This window comes from Ovis aries, chromosome 19 (assembly GCF_016772045.2).
Source record: "Ovis aries strain OAR_USU_Benz2616 breed Rambouillet chromosome 19, ARS-UI_Ramb_v3.0, whole genome shotgun sequence".
Classification (NCBI taxonomy): domain Eukaryota; kingdom Metazoa; phylum Chordata; class Mammalia; order Artiodactyla; family Bovidae; genus Ovis; species Ovis aries.
In genome coordinates, this window is record NC_056072.1 from 20,059,393 (window position 1) to 20,081,213 (window position 21,821).

The following is a 21,821-nucleotide window of genomic DNA, read 5'->3' on the forward strand; positions in this document are numbered from 1 at the left end:
CTCCTATAAGGACACTGCTTTCCTACAGTTCACTACAGTTGGTGTATTTCTGTTTTCCTTTTGTGTCCTTGTTCATACCTACAAGTATGGAGGGGGGCCCTCTTTGCTCCTCATTGCTGCTTTCAGATGTCTCCCTCCCTTTGACCTAAAAACATCCACAGATTGAAGCTTCATCCATCAAACCACACCACCTATCACCAGCCTTTTCTTAGTCATTCTACAATGTTATTTCTTGCGGTTTTTTCACTTGCCATACTGTCATTCTCTACAGCTACCCTCTCACTTCTTTGTGAGTTACATATACCTGTGAATAATTCTCCCTGGATTCTCAACTCCTTCATCTTCTTTACTCTAGAGATACTGTTCTTCACTCAGAGATCCTCTTACTGTCGGCCTTGCTATTACTAATAACTGCATTCCCTCAGTAATATCAGTGTAATCACCCTATTCACCAAATGACACCTATCATTTTTTATTTTTTCCAGTTTAGTTGAGATGTAATTGACATACATTATTGTGTAAGTTTAAAATGTGTAATGTGTTGATTTAATAAACCTATATGTTGCAAAATGATTACCACCATAGGATTAGCCAACACCTCCATCATGTTATTATAAACACCATTTAGTTTATTCTGGAGGACGTTTCCTACCTTTTTAAATTTACTCCCTTTAACATGCCTACTCCAGCATTTCTGCAACTACAACCACACTCCTTTGGGCCTGCCAACGTTTTACTCTTTCACCCTGCTCCTACCTTTTCCTCTTCTTTAATGAGCCTAGTTAGATTCCACTACTAATTATTATGATTTCTTTGCATACCTCCATCTGTTGGTTACTCTTTCCTGCCAAAATCTCAACCTTAGTTAAGCCACATTTTCCATGTGCTCAGCACAGAAAAATCAGTTGAAGAAAAACCCACAGTGTATTAAATGGCATTACTTTTCTTGACCCACTCATCTAAAATGGTCCCTTAGTGTTGTTTTGTTTTGTTGTTAGTACGAACACTATAACCCCAATAGCCAAATCCAGACTAATGTCTGATTTTACAAATAATGTTTTATGGGGGACACAGCTATATCCATTTGTGCTTGTATATTGTCTATGGCTGCTTCCCCTATAAGTCAGAATTGAGAAATTGTGACAGAGTCCAAATAGCCCAAAGCTAAAATCTTTACTATCTGGTCCTTCATAGAAAAAGTGTGCCAATCTCTTCTCTCCTCCATTCACTCTCTTGTTCTTCTAGAAGAAAATTTAAAATCTTCTCCTCCTTCTCAACTTTTCAGCAGTACCTCTCTGATCCTCAGTTTTAGCTGAAGCTCTTATTTCTGATTTTATTTGGGAAAAAAAGCAGTATGCTTGGAAGATCATGATACCACCACTGTTCTTTCTCTCCACTAGTGTCTAGGTCAAAATAACCAATAATCTCCATTCTAATTGACAGTTTTCATTTTGTTACTAGATATAAATAATCATGTTCATCTCTACCTTAGATCTTCTTTCTTCTCATCCACTCGAGTGTCACTCTAGCAATTATCATGTTCTTTACTAAATTATCCATACATTTTCCCCTCTCTACTGGATCACTCACATTAGCATACAAACATGCTGTGAATTCTTCCATCTTCAGAATTTCTTCCTTTGATGCCCACATTTTCTTTAAGCTTTTGATTCACTTTTTAGTTCTCCTTTGTAGAAGAGCTTCTCAAAAGAGTTGTCACCACCTCTATATTCTTTCCTGAACTCACTGCAATTAGATCTTTACTTCCATCACTCAAATAAAATTTCTCATCAGGTTCACTAAGAACCTCCATCCTGCTCAACTCAACAGTTGATTTTCAGCATTTTTTTCATACCGAATCTATAGCAACACTGAGAGTGAATCCTTTATTCTCCTAACTCCTTCCTTAGCAGGCTTCTAGGACATTATACTTTTTGCTGATTTTTCTCCCCATGTTACTAAAGGCTCTTCTTCCTCTCGCTAACATTTAAGCTTTAGTGTCATTGGACTTACTTCACGGGGCTCTCCACTTTCTCTTGGCCATCTATCTCACCCAGGCCCATGGCTTTCAGTACCAACTCTATCCCATGATTACCATATTCTCCTCTGAGTTCCACACTTATACAACCAACTGTTTGCAATCTTCTCAAAAAACTGTAGGTCCAAAATCCAATTCCTGACATCTGTCTTCCCCCAAAACATAATCTCCTAGACAATATTCCCCATTCCGGGCAATAGCAATTCCTGTCAGGTATAAATGTTTGATTCATCTGATCCTCCTCCTTTCATACTTTCTTATCTCAGAAGCTGAGTCTTTACATTGGCCTGTGAATCTCTTTATGATCTGATTTCCAGTGCCTCTGTGAGGTACTGACTACTGACTACTCTATGAGGTACTAACATCTGACTATTCTCCTCCCTGCTCCGTCTGTTTCAGCTGTTCTGCTCTTGGTTTGAGCATCCAGGAACAGTTCAACTGCAGGGCCATTGCATTTATTCTGCAGGCCTATCCTGTGCTGACAATTTATAACCCCATCTCTGCTTTATTTTTCTCCCTAGTATTTAATACCACCTGATATACTTTATTTTTATTATATATTTGTCCCCTTTCACCTACTGGAATGTAGATTCCATAACATAGGATTTTCCATTCCTTTTCTTCAGTGCAGTATCCCCAGAGTCTGGAATAGTTTCTGGCTCACAACAGGTTTTCAATACATATTTCTTGAGTTTAAAAATGCATCAACATTCTTTAAAGATTGCAAAAGTAAGCATACATATAAAAATTGCTGGAGGAGAAAGAAGAATCAAGAGGTTTTTCACAGAGACATTCTCTCTTATCTGACCCTGAAATGCTAGTAAATACAATTAGTCACAAGATTGTGTGTGTGTGTTTATTAATTTATATTCTGTTTAATAAAGTATAAGCTGTCAGTTCTGAAAGCTTTTGTTAGGGGATCTGAAGTGGAAAATTGGCTGCCTTGCATATTTTCCTTTTTGTAAATTGAGTTTGAGAAAAATCCCTGGCGGTCACACTAAACATGCTCTATTGGACTGACTGAGCTCACAGACTAGTCTGCAGGCTTTTATCTCCCATTCACCAGTTTCAAAGCAACAACTTTATACACGATGAAATGCTCCATTTTTCCCAGGTAAAATCGATTACAACTCAAATGCCTTCTTGGTATGGCCAGTGTCTCCTAGAAAAAAATGAAGCCAGTAAAGCCCTCACTACCACAGAGACGAGAATGAAATGATACAAGACAATAAGATACCACTCTATGGATGAAGGTGTCCACTGAAATAACCTAATCATCTTTGAGTACAGATTTGGGATTTGGATAGGGGATAAAACCTATGAGAGTACCCTTTTAGACTTATTAATCCAGTCACTCATTGAATTCATTTTGACTCAGTTCTTCAGAAAACATCATGCACGAAACACTGCCAAATGCATTGCTGTTGTTCATTGTTCAGTCACTTAGTCACGTCAGACTCTCCGCGAACCTATGAACTGCAGCACCCCAAGCTTCCCTGTTCTTCATTATCTTCCAGAGTTTGCTCAGACTTGCGTCCATTGAGTCAGTTATGCCATCCAAACATTTCAACCTGTTGTATACACTGCAAATGTGGAAATAAATAAAATTGTACAGTCAATTTTATTGTGATATGTAAATTCTATCAGACAAAAATCTAATATCCAAACATAAATATCAGGTAGTGACTATAATTATGACATACATAATATGTGGTGATATGACAGAAACTGGAAAACTTATAGAGTGACCAGTGATGGCTCATGAAAATGATTTCAAATAATAAGATGGGGCCTGATTTAATGGGGGTATTGAGAAGCATTTCAGGCAAAGTGAGTCATTGGAAAAGACTCTGATGCTGGGAGGGATTGGGGGCAGGAGGAGAAGGGGACAACAGAGGATGAGATGGCTGGATGGCATCAGTGACTCTATGGACGTGAGTCTGAGTGAACTCCGGGAGATGGTGATGGACAGGGAGGCCTGGTGTGCTGCAATTCATGGGGTCGCAAAAAGTTGGACAAGACTGAGTGACTGAACTGAACTGAACTGAGCAGTTAGTTCTGGCACCAAATCATCTAGACAGGAATAAGTAAATGTTGCTTGGGTTTACAATTATGTCTAAGCTACAAAGTGGTCAGTTCAGAGCTGCTTTTTCCATAAAAATAAAGTTTATTAAATATTTAATAATAAAACTAACAGGGAACTCATATAAATGTGGAAAATAGAGGGTAAGAGAAATTAAACGAAACTGATATATACTCCCACTGCCAAAAGATTTTATTTTCTATGTGCATACAATGTGTTGTTATTTTTATGTCTTTAACACATCTCTGAGCATGGTTCATTAGATTTATTCTTGAGGAAAACTCCCATAAATCAGACTTCAAGTCTGGTCTTCATAATAATGGCAGCTTTATAAAGCATATTTGGTATTCTAACAGGAGGTCTATTAACTCTCAATCTATATTCATACTTAATTTCATTTCCTGTATATTAAATAAATAATTAACAAGAATTAGGAACTTTGTTTTTAAATAATTAGGCAGAAATACATTTCAAATAGAGTTGGTATCTTACGCTTATATATGTCAAACTATGTCAAACTACGAAATCTGAATTCCTATTATTGGACCTAAGGCTACAAAGTTACAAAGATTAGGTAAGTGTTAGTTGCTGAGTCGTGTCCAACTCTTTGAGACTCCATGGTCTGTCTCTGGCATTCTCTAGGCAAGAATACTGGAGTGGGTAGCAGGCAGAATTTTTACCATCTGAGTTACCAGGGAAGCCCACTAGGTAAAGATGATACTTTAAAATTCCTTCATGATTCAAATGTTATCAGTTCAGTTCAGTTCAGTCACTCAGTTGTGTCCGACTCTTTGTGACCCCATGAACTGCAGCACGCCAGGCCTCCCTATCCATCACCAACTCCCAGAGTTCACCGAAACTCATGTCCATTGAGTCGGTGATGCCATCCAACCATCTCATCTTCTGTCATCCCCTTTTCCTCCCGCCCTCAGTCTTTCCCAGCATCAAGGTCTTTTCCAATGAGTCAGCTCTTTGCATCAGGTGGCCAAAGTATTGGAGTCTCAGCTTCAACATCAGTCCTTCCAATGAATACCCAGGAATGATCTCCTTTAGGATGGACTGGTTGGATGTCCTTGCAGTCCAAGGGACTCAAATGTTATACCAAGGTTGATTTCAACTATTGAACTACATAATCAATCACTATACCTATAAATAAACTTATGATATTAAACATTCTGTAAAAAAACAGTCCTCTCTAATTATGTCCCCAAATGGATCAACATGTTATCCTAATTTACCGCTATGCAGCTGACCATGGGAAGAAGTACCAGTTAAGTTCTGAGGGATCTTGGATTACTATCAGCTTTACCAAATTGGATGGCATTGGGCACATCATTCAATTTTTGTGCCAGAAATCTATGATTTGTGACAAAGCATTCATAATCCCTGTCTCTTGGCATCCAGGGGTGTTACGAAGATTATAAGAAATTATCTAAATATATCAATTATTGTTGTTATTGAGTCATTAAGTGGTATCTGAGTCTTTATAATCCCTGGACTGTAGCATGCCAGGCTATATCAATTATAGTAGATTAATTATTATAGCATGTTGACTGAACTGGCATATTATATGTGATCATGTGTTAAAATTGACATTCTAGGAATCAGTGAACTAAGATGGACTGGAATGGGTGAATCTAACTCAGATGACCATTATATCTACTAATGTGGGCAGGAATCCCTTAGAAGAAATGGAGTAGCCATCACAGTCAACAAAAGAGTACAAAATGCAGTACTTGGATGCAGTCTCAAAAATGAAAGTATGATCTATCTCTGTTCATTTCCAAGGCAAACCATTCAATATCAAGGTAATCAAAGTCTATGCCTGGACCAGTAATGCTGAAAAAGTTGAATTTGAACAGTTCTATGAAGACCTACAAGACCTTCTAGAACTAACACCCCCAAAAGATGTCCTTTTCATTATAGAGGACTGGAATGCAAAAGTAGGAAGTCAAGAAACACCTGGAGTAACTGGCAAATTTGGCCTTGGAGTACAGAATGAAGAAGAGCAAAGGCTAATAAAGTTCTGCCAAGAGAACACACTGGTTATAGCAAACACCATCTTCCAACAACACAAGAGAAGGCTCTACACATGGATATCACCAGATGGTCAACACTGAAATCAGATTGATTATATTCTTTGTAGCCAAATGTGGAGAAGCTCTCTACAGGCAGCAAAAACAAGGCTGGGAGCTGACTGTGGCTCAGATCATGAACTCCTTATTGTCAAATTCAGACTTCAATTGAAGAAAGTGGGGAAAACCACTAGACCATTCAGCTATGACCTAAATAAAATCCCTTATGACTATACAGTGGAAGTGAGAAATAGATTTAAGGGATTAAATCTGATAGACAGAATGCCTGATGAGCTATGGATGGATGTTCATGACATGGTAGAGGAGACAGGAATCAAGACCATCCCCTAGAAAAAGAATTGCAAAAAAGCTAAATGGCTGTCTGAGGAGGCCTTACAAGTAACTCTGAAAAGAAGAGAAGCAAAAAGCAAAGGAGAAAAGGAAAGATATACCCATTTGAACACAGAGTTCCAAAGAATAGCAAGGAGACATAAGAAAGCCTTCCTCAGTGATCAGTGCAAAGAAATAGAGGAAAACAATAAAATGGGAAAGACTAGAGATCTCTTCAAGAAAATTAGAGTTACCAAGGGAACTTTTCATACAAAGATGGGTTCAATAAAGGACAGAAATGTGGTGGACATAACAGAAGCAGAAGATATTAAGAAGAGGTGGCAAGAATACACAGAAGAACTGTACAAAAAGATCTTCACAACCCAGATAATCATGATGGTGTGATCACTCACAATCACCTAGAGCCAGACATCCTGGAATGCAAAGTGAAGTGGGCTTTAGGAAGCATCACTATGGACAAAGCTAGTGGAGGTGATGGAAATCCAGTTGAGCTACTTCAAATCCTAAAAGACGATGCTGTGAAAGTGCCGCACTCAATATGCCAGCACATTTGGAAAACTCAGTAGGGGTCACAGGTTGGGAAAAGGTCAGTTTTCATTCCAATCCTAAAGAAAGGCAATGCCAAAGCATGGTCAAACTACCACACAATTGTATTCATCTCACATGCTAGTAAAGTAATGCTCAAAATTCTCCAAGTCAGGCTTCAGCAATACATGAACCATGAACTTCCAGATGTTCAAGCTGGTACTAAAAAAGGCAGAGGAACCAGAGATCAAATTGTCAACATCTGCTGCGTCATCAAAAAAGCAAGAGAGTTTCAGAAAAACATCTATTTCTGCTTTATTGACTATGCCAAACCCTTTGACTGTGTAGATCACAATAAACTGGAAAATTCTGAAGGAGATGAGAATAACAGACCACCTGACCTGCCTCTTGAGAAACCTGTGTGCAGGTCAGGAAGCAATAGTTAGAACTGGACATGGGAAAACAGACTGGTTCCAAATAGGAAAAGGAGTATGTAAAGGCTGTATCTTGTCACCCTGCTTATTTAACTTATATGCAGAGTACATCATGAGAAATGCTGGGCTGGATGAAGCATAAGTTGGAATCAAGATCATCGGGAGAAATATCAATAACCTCAGATATGCAGATGACACCACCCTTATGGCAGAAAGTGAAGAAGAACTAAAGAGCCTCTTGATAAAAGTGAAAGAGGAGAGTGAAAAAGTTGGCTTAAAGCTCAACATTCAGAAAACGAAGATCATGGCATCCAGTCCCATCACTTCATGGGAAATAGATGGGGAAACAGTGGAAACAGTGGCTGAGTTATTTTGGGGGGCTCTAAAATCACTGCAGATGGTGACTGCAGCCATGAAATTAAAAGACGCTTACTCCTTGGAAGGAAAGTTGTGACCAACCTAGACAACATATTAAAAAGCAGAGACATTAGTTCGCCAACAAAGGTCCATCTAGTCAAGGCTATGGTTTTTCCAGTAGTCATGTATGGACGTGAGAGTTGGACTATAAAGAAAGGTGAGCACTGAAGAATAGATGCTTTTGAACTGTGGTGTTGGATAAGACTCTTGTGATTCCCTTGGACTCCAAGGAGATTCAATCAGTCTATCCTAAAGCAGATCAGTCCTGGGTGTTCATTGGAAGGACTGATGTTGAAGCTGAGACTCCAATACTTTGGCCACTTGATGTGACAGCTGACTCATTTGAAAAGAGCTTGATTCTGAGAAAGATTGAAGGCACAAGGAGAAGTGGATGACAGAGGATGAGATGGTTGGATGGCATCACCGACTCAATGGACATGGGTTTGGACAGGCTCCGGGAGTTGGTGATGGATAGGGAGGCCTGGCGTGCTGCGGTTCATGGGGTCACAAAGAGTCGGACACAACTGAGTGACTGAACTGAACTGAAATGTTAAAAAGTAAAACATTTTGTACAAATTTAAAATATAATACCTCTATTTTCATATCTGTGGTGCACAAGGCAATAAAATGCACACAAAATCATTCTCAACAAACAAGGACCTACCTATAGCACGGGAACTCTGCTAAGTGTTATGTGTCAGCCTGGGATGGGAGAGGAGTTTAAGGGGTAATGGATACATGTATGTGTACGGCTGAGTCCCTTTGTTGTACCACAGCATTTTTAGTCAGCTATACTCCATACAAAATATAAAGTTGAAAATTATATATTAAAAAGAATATATAACTATGCATATATATGTGTGAAAGTGAAGTCGCTCAGTCATGTCCAACTCTTTGCAACCCCATGGACTGTGGCCCACCAGGCTCCTCTGTCTATGGGATTCTCCAGGCAAGAATACTGAAGTGGGTTGCCATTTCCTTCTCCAGGGGATCTTCCCAACCCAGTTATCGAACCCAGGTCTCCTACATTGCAGGCAGACGCTTTAACCTCTGAGCTACCAGGGAAACCCCAAAGTGAAAGTGAAGTCGCGTGTATGTATATATATATATAACTGAATCACTTTGCTGTGCCACATAAATTAATGCAACAGTATAAATCAACTATACTGCAATAAAACTAATTAAAAAATAAAAAAGCTTTCAGATTACTGTAGCCTTTTTCCATTTGAAAGTTTCATTTGTAATCAAACTTAAAGTTAGTCTTGGGTTTTAGGTCATCCAGATCCTCACAAGAATTAGGAGTGAAAGTCCATCTGTGGTTTCCCATCACAAATTCACAATTTCAAGTAGAAGAAAACAAAAGAAACTTGCCTATACAGTTTTTTTGTTGTTTATTTGTTTGTTTAATTGAAATTCTTTAGCAAAAGGTTTAATCAGTTGTTTGTACTGATTGGCTAATGAGACTACATTTAACCAAGTGCAAAACATCTGGTCACTTTGATTGAGTTCATTATTCAAGCTGCCAATTTTATTTTAAAAAATGCTAATAACCACATTTGGATCATTATAGTTAGCCCTAAATTTCTAAATGATTTGAATCACTCCCTTTTCTCTTTTGGTGAGGATGTTTGGTAAAACTAGCACCAACAAATTATCTAGGTAGTACCCCAAATCTGCATGCTTCAAATGAATACAAAGCTGTCAGGACAAGCAATGATGTTGCCAAAATCACTGACTCCTATTGCCCTTGAGGATAGAGTGGACCACAGAAAGGGCAAGGAGAACCACCTAAACCAAGCAACAAGATTTCACTATTGCCAGCTCACGCAGGACACCAGAAAAAGGAGCCTCTTCCCCAGTGAATCTATGGTGATTCCGACTAGTGAACAGCACATAATGCAGACAGTTGAAGTATTTACCACACTAGGGCTTCCGTGGTGGCTCAGATGGCAAAGAATCTGCTTGCAATGTAGGAGACCCAGGTTTGATCCCTGGGTCAGTAAGATCCCCTGGAGGACGCCTTGGGAACCCACTCCAGTACTCTTGCCTGGAGAATTCCATAGACAGAGGAGCCTGACAGGTTACAGTCCATGGGGCAGCAAAGAGTCAGACATGACTGAAGTAAATAACACTTTCACTTTTCACTTTCATATGATCAGTGTCAGTGGGAGAAGTGCCCCAATTATTATCAAATGCAAGCTTTAATTTAAATATCAGAATGTTTTTCCTTCCTCTGCTACTGTCTATTAAAATAAGCTTTGAACTTGAATGTGCAATTTGTTGTTAAACTCACACCTCATCATTATACTCTCAACAGCAACAATAATAGTAAAAGCTGCAAGTAATATTTACTGACGTTGTCTACCAAGTTTATATATTTATTATCCCATTTTTAGAGATGATGTAACAAAGGCTCAGAGGGGGCTAAGAAACTTGTCCAAGGCTAGAGAGATATTAATGGTGGAAGTTCATTCAAACCCATGCTATACAAACCAAAGCAGACATGATTACTGCATTATTATGTTCATGAGAATAGAGATCTGAACCAATGATAAAATCAAAAGTATGACTGTGCTCAAGAATGAACTTATAATGAGATCCATTATATATCATGACCAGTTATCAAATAACACTTTGTGAAGTCCACTCTATCATCTTTTGAAACATTTTGATATATCTGTCTTCCTTTAGGGGCTTCCCTGTTAGCTTAGATGGTAAAGAATCCACCTGTAATGCAGGAGACCCAGGTTTGATTCCTGGATGTTGAGAGGCTCCTCACACATGCTTCCAGTAGGAAAGCAAGGTTATAATCTGTTTACCTACCTGATCCTCTTTCTAGATCTTTAGCTTTCTAAAGATAGGCATATTTCTTTATTTTTATGTTTCCAGCACAGTCTTAGAAGCATAGTCTTATATGTGAGTAAATGATTTTTGAGTAAAATTTTCTACTAAAGTTCAGTATGGCAAGAAGAACTTTGGAGTATCTCTCAACTTCACAATTCCTCAGTACCAGTCTTCATGGGGACCTTCCTGTTCCTGGTAGTGGTAGCTATTTAAAAACACTGAAACACATCACTATATTAATGCAGTTCAAGATTTTAGGAAATATTATTCAGCTTTAATGCAGATGAAAAATGAACCATTTCTTGGCACAATGCATCATAGTTTCTACATTTTGGTATAGCAATGGAACATCAAAATTAAATCATGTAATTGTTGTCTAGTGATAGGACTACTATTCCTAGGCAATTTGAAAGGCCTGTCAATGTTCAAATGCCCAAAGGTACTCTAAAACAAGCCAGAGAAATGCCAAATGAGTCCTCTACATGATAAGCATCTGAGAAAACAAGAACATAGCTACTAAAAATATTATCTGAGTTTGGAAGCAAGCACTACGAATTTCAAGATGTGGAAAAACCATTTGTCTTAGATTTCTCATCTTTAATATTGGAGGTAAAAAGTGATTTTTGTCAACATCAAATACCTTAAGCCACACAGAGCACAAAGCACTTAAAATAATACCCAGCATACAGTACTCAATATATTTGACTTCCTATGGCCTATTTATTTACTTAGAACATCAATAATTATGAGGTATCTCTTTCTGCATTTGCTATGGAACTATAAAAAGTAAAGACAATTGGCATCATAATCAAATTTTTTGTCTCAACATACGTTTCCTCACTACAGTTTTGCCTTTTTGCCTGCTCTCCTTGAAAGAGAAGGTTAAAAGATCTATCATTTTTTAGGCAGTGTGCCTCTATTACCTCATCTGATCCTGAAATCATCCTAATAAATGAAGTTTAAATAAATTGCTTAATTTATTCAGATTCACACCATGTATTAGTGGTTGAGATCAGAGTAAAACCCAATTTTATCTGATTCAGAAAACCATATTCTACAGCAAAGCTTTTCATTCCATGTGTTGGAAGATGAGAGTGATTTGGGGATGATAGAGTTAAGATAAAATTTTAGTATGACGTTAAGAATAAACATATTTTTAATAGTTTAATAAATTCACAATGTACTATTATAATACAGTTTTTCAACCAACAGATCACAAAAATACAAATAAAATTTGGTCATTTAATTGGGTCATATAGTTCTACTACAGATCTCTCTGATATGGGGGGCAACAGAACCAGAGGAAAAATGTTTTGGTATAAACTGTATGGAGGATTTAGAATGAGCCTAGAAGAAAAGTGAAGTCCCATAAAGTGAGTGTCTACCTTCCAAATTTTTACTGAATGAATGAATGAATAAATGAATGAATCTGTGCATGATATTGATATATACATAGTAACGGAAAGGGACTGTTAGTTCATAGTCTCAGAAGATTACCAAAGAACACTTAAGAGTGCTTCATTAGGAAGAGAATGAAAATTCCCCTTCTCCCCTGCACAGAAGACTATCTAGAATGGCTTTTTCCATCAAGGTAAATTCCAGAAATGTGTGAATTGGTGTTTTTTTATGAAAAGGTGTATGGTCAATTAAATTTGGCAAATAATATATAACCACTCTTGGGGTGCCCTGGTAAAACAATCTTCTTGCAATGCAACCCTTGGGTTGGGAAGCTCCTCTGGAGAAGTGAATGACAACCCACTCCAGTATTCTTGACTGAAGAATTCCATGGGCAGAGGAACTGGTGGGCTGCAGTCCATGGGGTCGCAAAGAGTCAGACATGACTGGGCAACTAACACTTTCACACTTTCATAACCACCTCTTAGAGATCCATCAGCCACAGAGGCAAATTATAGGCTCTGAAAAATCTTATGGTATGATAACCCAGAAAATCCCTAGTCTGTGTAATCACAGAATTGCTTCATCCCATAACAGCCATTGCTGCTAAGTCATTTCAGTAGCATCCGACTCTGTGCCACCCCATAGACGGCAGCCCACCAGGCTCTGCCGTCCCTAGGGTTCTCCAGGCAGGAACACTGGAGTGGGTTGCCATTTCCTTCTCCAATGCATGAAAGTGAAAAGTGAAAGTGAAGTCGCTCAGTCTTCTCCATCCATGGGGTTTTCCAGGCCAGAATACTGGAGTGGGTTGCGATTGCCTTCTCCATAACAGCCATTAGCCTCTGACAGAACTATTAATAGTTATCCAAGGCATGTAATTTGGGAAACAATCTTCTACAAGATTCTTATCCATTAGAATGTTATTTAGCCAGTTCCCTTTTTGATACTTTATGTGATTAAGTTGTTAAGTGTTCTTTCTGTTATTCAAAATTTAAGTGTTGGGGGGTAGTTAAGCTCTTTCACAAAAGAAAAACACAACTTCTGAAATGAGTCTTTCATCCCCAAAGGCCACAAAAACAAGACCCTTGCCCTCTGCCTTGTCAGCTCATGGGCATCCAGGCAGCAACGCTTCATCTCCCTGCCCTTTCCCTGACTGTTCACTTGTGTGGTGGAAAAATGGCTCTGGGGATTGTTAACAGGTTATACAGATGAGTTAACTACAAGGTTGCTGGCAGGCAAGCAGTGCCTTTGTGTGCCAGAGAGAAAACAGAGCAAAGCAATTGCTCCTGGGAAACTCTCTGGTTCAGTTCTAGCAGGCATGCAGCAGGCTTCCCACCATGGGACCTCCCCCTACAGCTGATGCCACTGAACAGGAGGGACAGGGAGCCTTTGAGGCTCTGCCAGGACATACTGGGATAGGGAGAACCAGGGTCTCTCTGTCTTGAGGGTGATCAGTCTGATACCTTCCAAATCTCTTTGAAGAAGATATGCTGTCAAGGCATATGGGCTGATTCTGGACTTCCCCTGGAACATACAAAGGTGAAGGAAAGAAAGTCACAGGCTGATATTCTCTGCTCTTACCCACAGACTGTCACATTTTTGCTCACTGGACACTACATTCTGGGGATTACACTAGGATTTTTATTATCATGATTGTATAGATGCTAAGTTGTGTCCAACTCTTTTGCGACCCCACGGACCATAGCCTGCCAGGCTCCTCAGTCTATGGGATTTCCCAGGCAAGAATATTGGGTTGCCATTTTTTCCTTCAGGGGATCTTCCCAACCGAGGGATCAAACCCGTGTCTCCTGCATTGGCAGGTAGATTCTTTACTGCTGAATCAATGAGAAGCACCAGGTTCTTTCAGTTCAGTTCAGTTCAGTCGCTCAGTCACGTCCAACTCTTTGTGACCCCATGAATCGCAGCATGCCAGACCTCCCTGTCCGTCACCATCTCCCGGAGTTCACTCAGACTCACGTCCATCGAGTCCGTGATGCCATCCAGCCATCTAATCCTCTGTCGTCCCCTTCTCCTCCTGCCCCCAATCCCTCCCAGCATCAGCATCTTTTCCAGTGAGTCAACTCTTCGCATGAGGTGGCCAAAGTACTGGAGATTCAGCTTTAGCATCATTCCTTCCAAAGAAATCCCAGGGTTATCTCCTTCAGAACGGACTGGTTGGATCTCCTTTCAGTCCAAGGGACTCTCAAGAGTCTTCTCCAACACCACAGTTCAATGAAAAATGAGCAACATAATATTCTCCTTGGTCCCTCAATGAGCTTAAATACTAATTTGATGAGATAAGATGGATGCGTTTCAAAAAAGATAAATAGCCATGTAAAGCAGTTGATCAATTGATCAAAGCTAACTTATCAGGTTAATTGAACAGATTAAAATTGCTAGAGGATGACAGTTCAAGGCAAGAGAAATGACTGGGTAAGAACTGGGAGGAAGTAAAACAGTAACTCACTGAAGGAGATAGAAGAACTTGGCTGAAGAGGGGTTTGAAAGAGAAGTTTAGACTGGTGAGGAATCCTGGATGCCAGGCTAAAGAATAAAATGTAGGCATTAATGTTTGTCGAAGAGGAAAGTGAGCTGGTTCCCTGTCTCTTTGACGCTGCACCCTCTTCCCCTAAAGCATGACATGCTCATTCTCACCAAGTCGTTTGCTGCCACCCACCCGCAGCATGTTCTTGCCTGTTTTTCTCGGTCAGTGCTATTCTCACTCTTTGGAACGTCTTTTCCATCTTTGTAGCCTGCCGACCTCATCCTATTATTTATGTAGTTCAATTATTCCAGCTGACCTGTCACTGAGTACAAATGTAACATCAGTGTAACATTCAAGATCAATTCCCAAATGACCAGAGTCCTTAGTCTCACCTACCTGAGCAATAGATATTGGCTCCCTTTCAACATCTTTTAAGTTATTTCTGAGGGGTTCACATGAGAAATATTTACATTCAATTGCTATGATCCTGACTTCTTGTCCACAGGACAACTGCTTCTGGAAAAATCATCTCTTCCACTGCTGCACTGAACCATTATTTGTAATCCTTCAGTAGTGATCATGCTAAGCTCTCAAGGGCCAGAGCCCTGTAGTGGGAATAATGGGGTTGGTGAAGGGGTGATACGTGCCAATAGGTTTTACTGTTCATTCTATATTGAACAGCTGCCATCACTGGCTGCATAAGCCCTTTCTTAACTGCAATCACTCCAAAAATATACTGATGTGGCCTTTGTTTTGCCTGTTTTGTGCCACGTTCAACCCTGTACCAAGGGTAGTAAAGACAGAATACTGTTGGAATAGGCCTTTATCATAGTCTACCCATAGATCTAAGAATAAATTAGTCTCCCATGAAGCATTTGGCCTAACAGTAGAAGAGAGTTGCTTCCTAATAATAAAAAGAAAATTGGGAACATTTTACAGAAAATTAGCAGATGGATGTTATAGAAACAGAAATAATAGCTGTTTACTACTACTTCAAAGCAATACAATTTGCACCCAGGATCTCTCAGTCTTTTATCTTACAAGCTCTCCTTCCTCAATAGACCCTGAATCCCTTTTACAAAGAAATTAATCAAAAGCAATCCAACAGTCTAAGAGAAAAAAGGGAAGATAAATGTTATGTCATACTATTCATCATCCTTTTCTCTCTGTTCTCAACCCATCAAGAATAAAACCTTTCAAACATCATCCTTAGTCCCCCTCCCCATTTCAGAACATTTACTTCTACTTCTGACAATAAACAAAAATGCCAGGGAGAACTACCATGGAACTATAAGCTCTCCAGCTTCACTGACCAGAAGTTAACCTGGTTTGGCCTCAACTAAAATACTCAGCTTTATTTAATTGCACCTCAATCATTTTATCTTCTGGGAGTCTTCTAAGGGACATAGGGCCACAGTCAAGGCCCCTGCTTATCCATTTCTTAAAATCCCTGTTTATTACTTTATTCTTTATTATTCTAAAATTCTTGCCTTGCTCTACAAATGATAATCTCAGTATCAGGGATCATATCTTTTTTCATTGAATCACACTTAATTCAGTACCTTTCATCACCAAGCTCCCTAAACCTAGAATAATGCAAAACAGAGAAAAAGCCCCCGTAAATAATTGTTAAAATAATAATTTAATAAATAATGCAACAATGACTAATGAAAGATTTGGTTTAGAAACTTTAGCTTACTGGCAGGATACAGGTGGTTCAAAGCAGAGCGAGCTAATAGGAAAAAGTTAATTTTAAGTGAACTCTGTCGTTTTACATCCCAGAGCCATCACCAAAAATTTCAATAAGTTCATTGTATAAGGCAATTACAAGGTAATCCACACAGCAAGTTGCTTAACAAGTTCTCAGGTCTCTGTGGACTTTAAATCTGTTAAAAACAAAACTGGTAAGAAGCATAGGTAAACAAACATCAAAGTCAATGACATAAATTTGGATTGTTCACAAGTTCAGGGTAAATATATAACACAGGCTGACAGGTAGCAAAGGAGTTAAGGGGTGGCACTGGAGGGAACAAAGAGGGAACTAGAAATTTTATTTCTAAACAAGGGAAATTTCAATAACACTCAAAAGTCTAATTCACCTCAAACTGTTGTTTCGTTTAAGGAAAGTGAAATGATACAAAGACTTTCCATTGAATAAAACCTGGGCCAAAGAGACTGACAAATTATTCTTTAAACATTTGCCACTGACATTAAATAAAGCAATCAAAAGGGAGCAAAGGATTTCTAAATCTACTCCATTCTCCCTTGAGAGCACGATTCAAGTAAGAACTATTGCTGTGTCTGTCTCTCTGGTTCATTTGAAAATTGAAATGTCTCTTCAATTCAAAGAGAGCAAAATGAAAGAGAGGGATGGTCTGCAAGCTGACAAAACTAGCTGAAAAGTCTGAGTGGGGGAAATTGTCTAAAATGGAACTATTAGGAGTTCCAGAGACATAAAGAGTATGAAGTAGTCTATACTGGTATCACTAGGCTGATAAGGAGTTGCAAGGGGGCCTGGTATTGAGGGGAACTTAATGGATTTCATGCCATCCTTTCTCCCACGGGAGATCATTCTATGCACATACATATTCATCTGATCAATATACATATATTGATGATTTATTTATCATGCAGGACATTTCTAGTGCTGGAAATTCAAAGATAAATAAAACATAGACCGTGAGAAAATCATAATTCAAAAAAGACACATGCACCCCAATGTGCACTGCAGCACTATTTACAACAGCCAGGATATGAAAGCAACCTAGATGCCCATCAACAGTTGAATGGATAAAGAAGATGTGGTACATATATACAATGGAATATTACTCAGCCGTAAAAAGGAACAAAACTGGGTCATTTGCTGAGACATGGATGGACCTAGAGTCTGTCATACAGTGTGAAGTCAGAAAGAGAAAGAAGCATCATATATTAAGGCATATATGTAAATTCTAGAAAAACGGTACAGATGAACCTATTTTCAGGGCAAGAAAAGAGACATAGAAGTAGAGAAAGTAGAGGACATGTAGGGAGGAGGGTGGTAGGATAAATTGGGAGACTAGGATTGAGGTATATGCATTGCCATTTGTGAAACAGATAGCTAGTAGGAAACTGCTGTATAGAAAGGGAACTCGGCTTGGTGCTCTGTGATGACCTGGGCCATGGGGTGGGAGGAGGTGGGATAGAGGTCCAAGGGAGAGAGGATCTGTGGATACATATAGATGACGCACTTTGTTGTGCAGCAGAAACCAACACAACATCACAAAGCAACTACACTGTTGCTGTTGTTTAGTCACTAGGTCATGTCCAACTCTTTTGTGACCCCATAGACTGTAACCCATCAGAGTCCTCTGTTTATGGGCTCTCCCAGGCAAGAATACTGGAGTGGGTTGTTATTTCCTTCTCCAAAGGATCTCCCTGACCCAGGGATCAAACCTGTGTCTCCTGCATTGCATGCAAATTCTTTGTCTCTCAGCCAAAAAAAGAATAAAAAGTGAAAGTGAAAGTCACTCAGTCGTGTCTGACTCTTTGTGACCCCATTGACTATACAGTCCACGGAATTCTCCAGGCCAGAATACTGGAGTTGGTAGCCTTTCCCTTCTCCAGAAAGAATAAAAACTTAGCCTCTATTTCTGGTTCTGCTAACGGCAGTGTATCTTACGTTAGAATAACCATACCACAGATAAAAATTATAAACTGTAGACAAAATATAACACTTTGGAGTAACTGAAGAGGGAAGAAAAGGGGTCACAAATTACAGGGTATTTAACCCTTGAAAGAAGTGAAAAGCCCTGGAAGAGATCCATTTCTACAGGGTTTTTCCCTCTGTAAGAACCCCCAGTGTGCCCAGTGAAGAACAGCTTTATTATAAGCAAAAATATGGTTTCGATTTGTTTTGGATTTCAGAGAATGAACTTTATGCTGCTAAAGTGGCTGAACATTGATAGGAAAAAACCTGGAAAGAAAGGACATGCAGGTGATGGGAGCCCCAAATCCAACTTTAATCTCCCCTAAATTCTTGACTGACACGTGAACTGTTCTCCTGTGAAAGATATTCTAAATGCTCCAGTGGGAAATAACTATTAATAGTTGAATATCCAAAACAGAGATGTTAGCTGCTACCAATTAGTATGGAAAGAAAGTATTTGAACCTTGTCAAATCATATCATTTTGGTAAACACTTCTTGAATTTTCTTCCTGGCAAATAATAAAACTAAATTGAATTCAAGGTTATTATCAAGTAAATTAAACACTTGAAAGAAAAAAGAATACTACCTTTCATAAAAAGATGATATGATCTAGTCTTTTCAATGTTATAAACATTTATAAAACAATAAAGAAATTACCAGACATATAAAGAAGCAGAAAATGTGACTCATTGAGGGAAAAATGTCAATAAAAATGGACCCTAACATGATCCAAGTTTTAAAATTAGTAGAAAAGAGATTCAAAATAACTATTAGAATTATACTCAGGGTTTTAAAAGGAGCATAGAATCAATTTCAGCAAAGAAATGAAAATTATAAAAAGAATAAATAGAAAATCTATAATAGAAAAGAATACTATTTAAGATGTTTTAAAAGATAAATTTATTAGCATATTGGATATTAAGAGGACAGAACAGTGAATGTCAAGAAAAATGAAGATTAAGTGATGAGTAACAAAGATAATTTTTTAAATGAACAATGAATCAATGACCTTAAAGAAATTATTAAATGATCTAATATATGTGTGTTGGGTTCATCAAGAGACCAATAAGAATGGTAGAGAAAAAGTAGTGAAGAAATAATGGCAGAAAATTACAATTTCAGTGAAAATCATTGACTTCAAAATTCAAGAAGCTCAGCAAACTTCAAGAAGAATTAATACAAAGAAAAGCATAACATCATGACCTTAGACTATCATAACTGAATTGCTGAAAACCAAATACAAAGAATTCTTGAAAGTTTCCAGAGAAAGAAGATTCATTATATATAGAACAAAAATTTGAGTGTAAGTTGACTTCCAATTAGAAAGAATGAAATTAGAAGACAAAGAAACGATATTTTAAATCTAAAATAAACTCAACAGTTTATGTGCAGAAGAAAAATAAGTCAAAAATGAGAGTAAAATAACAATTTTTAGATAAAATAAACTTGACAGAATCTACCACCAGCAGACCTGCAGTGTAAGGAACCCCAAAGAAAATTCTTTCTGATGAAGGAAAACGATTCAAAATGAAGCATATATACAGACAAAATATAGAGAAAAGAATCAGAAATGATAAATGGGCAGTAATAAATACTTTTTACATAATAACACAATACTTTTTCATCTCAGTTTCTTTAGAGACCGAATGACAGTTGAAATTTTAAAAATTATGCCATTATATTATGAGGTCAATAATGTGTTTAAACATAAATATTTATATGACACAATAGGGCACAAGATAGGGGAAATAAGGAATTAAATATTAAATGTTTCTATTGTTTTATAAGCCCCAGTATGTTGTTAAATCTAAATGGACTGTGATATGTTACACATCCATACTGGAATCACAAGAGAAACCACTAAAAATATACAAATACAGGTAAAAAGCTAATCTGCTGCTGCTGCTGCTAAGTCGCTTCAGTCGTGTCCAACTCTGTGCGACTCCACAGACGGCAGCCCGTGAGGCTCCCCCGTCCCTGGGATTCTTCAGGCAAGAACACTGGAGTGGGTTGCCATTTCCTTCTCCAATGCATGAAAGTGAAAAGTGAAAGTGAAGTCACTTAGAAATTAAATAATCATTTTAAAAGGAAAGAAAGAGAAACAGACAAACTAAGAACAGGTGGAACAAAAAGAAAAATTTTTTAAGGTTAGGCAAACGTCAGTCTTATCAATAATTATATTAAATATAGGGGCGTGGAGACAGCAGCGCAGTGCACCACAGGCGTGCCGCGTGGCTGGGCATGGAGGAACGGAGAGAGTCCCAGCCGACTGCAGGCGCGACCAGGCGGCAATCGCAGTGGCGGCAGCGCCCACCCATCGGCCCCCCGAGGACTCCTGGATGGGCACGCACCCTACATATTTAGAAATGATGGAGTTAATTATAAGAGATGCCACCCAAGTTCATATAGCATTCTTGGTTTGCCTGGACCTCACAGAGAGTAAAAGCTGGCATGAAGTAAACTCTGTGGGATTTTACTAGATCTCCAGCTCATCTGCCTTCTCGGCACTGAGACAGAAGGAGAAGGGTTTACAGTCTGTAGTACCTACACCCATCAGCTCTTCCCTCAGCCATAACAGGACAAGGGGGATCTTGAAGGCATCCTGAAAATTGCAAGGTGATCCCAATTTGCCTGTGTCTTTTACTTTGGTCATAGTGGAGTCTGACTCCACAACAGTCTACTACAAACTCACTGATGGATTTATGCTGCCAGATCCTAAGAATATTTCCCTTAGAAGATGATGCCTATACTTCTTGATGCTTACTTTATTCACAGAGAACTGGATTGTGAACCATCAGCTTGGTTCATCTTTGATTTGAGATAGTAAGAGATGACTTAGCTGGTCCCATTCCAGAAGTTTTCTTTTTTGAAGAATAAAAATTTTCCATATAGAATGTATTTTGTTAAAAAAAAAAGTAAGATAGTTGCTCTAGAAATTTCTTATCTGGAGACAATTTAATTATAGTTGTATGCAAGTTTATGCCTATGCTGTACATTCAGAAGGATAGAACATTTTGAGACTAACATCTCTTTCCCTTACTCAACTTTCTCAGTGCCTCTTGGTCAGGACAGCTAGTCTGCAGAAATGGAGAATTTACTATAGTCTGCTTTTTTATCCTCAACAGACAGGGTTGTTTTGATTGGTTTTCACGGTGCAATTAATTTTACTTCCTTCTTTGGTTAATTTTAAATAAGAATTAAAAACACACTCATCCAGAGTATAAAATTGCATATATAGATTAATAGGGACCAAAGAAGTACTACCTACCAGAGTACTGGGCCTTTTGTTCCCCATTCTTACTACTACCACCCTACTGTATCATAGCTAGAATATTACAGGAGAGATATTAATAGTAGGGGACACTGTGAACCTTAAAAACATTTCTTAAGTAGGTCCAGTTTTCCTACTTTTATTAATACTTCTTAATTAATTGTTGTCTAGAAAGGTGTTTTTAAAAGTTGAAGGCAAGAGTCAGCAAAATTCT

General features: G+C 38.5%; 1 pseudogene; it reads left to right on the forward strand.

The window, feature by feature from the left end:
- The first annotated feature begins 20,577 nt into the window (after window positions 1-20,577).
- LOC101108607 (tRNA-splicing endonuclease subunit Sen15-like) lies at window positions 20,578-21,077 on the forward strand (annotated as a pseudogene).
- The last annotated feature ends 744 nt before the right edge of the window (window positions 21,078-21,821 follow it).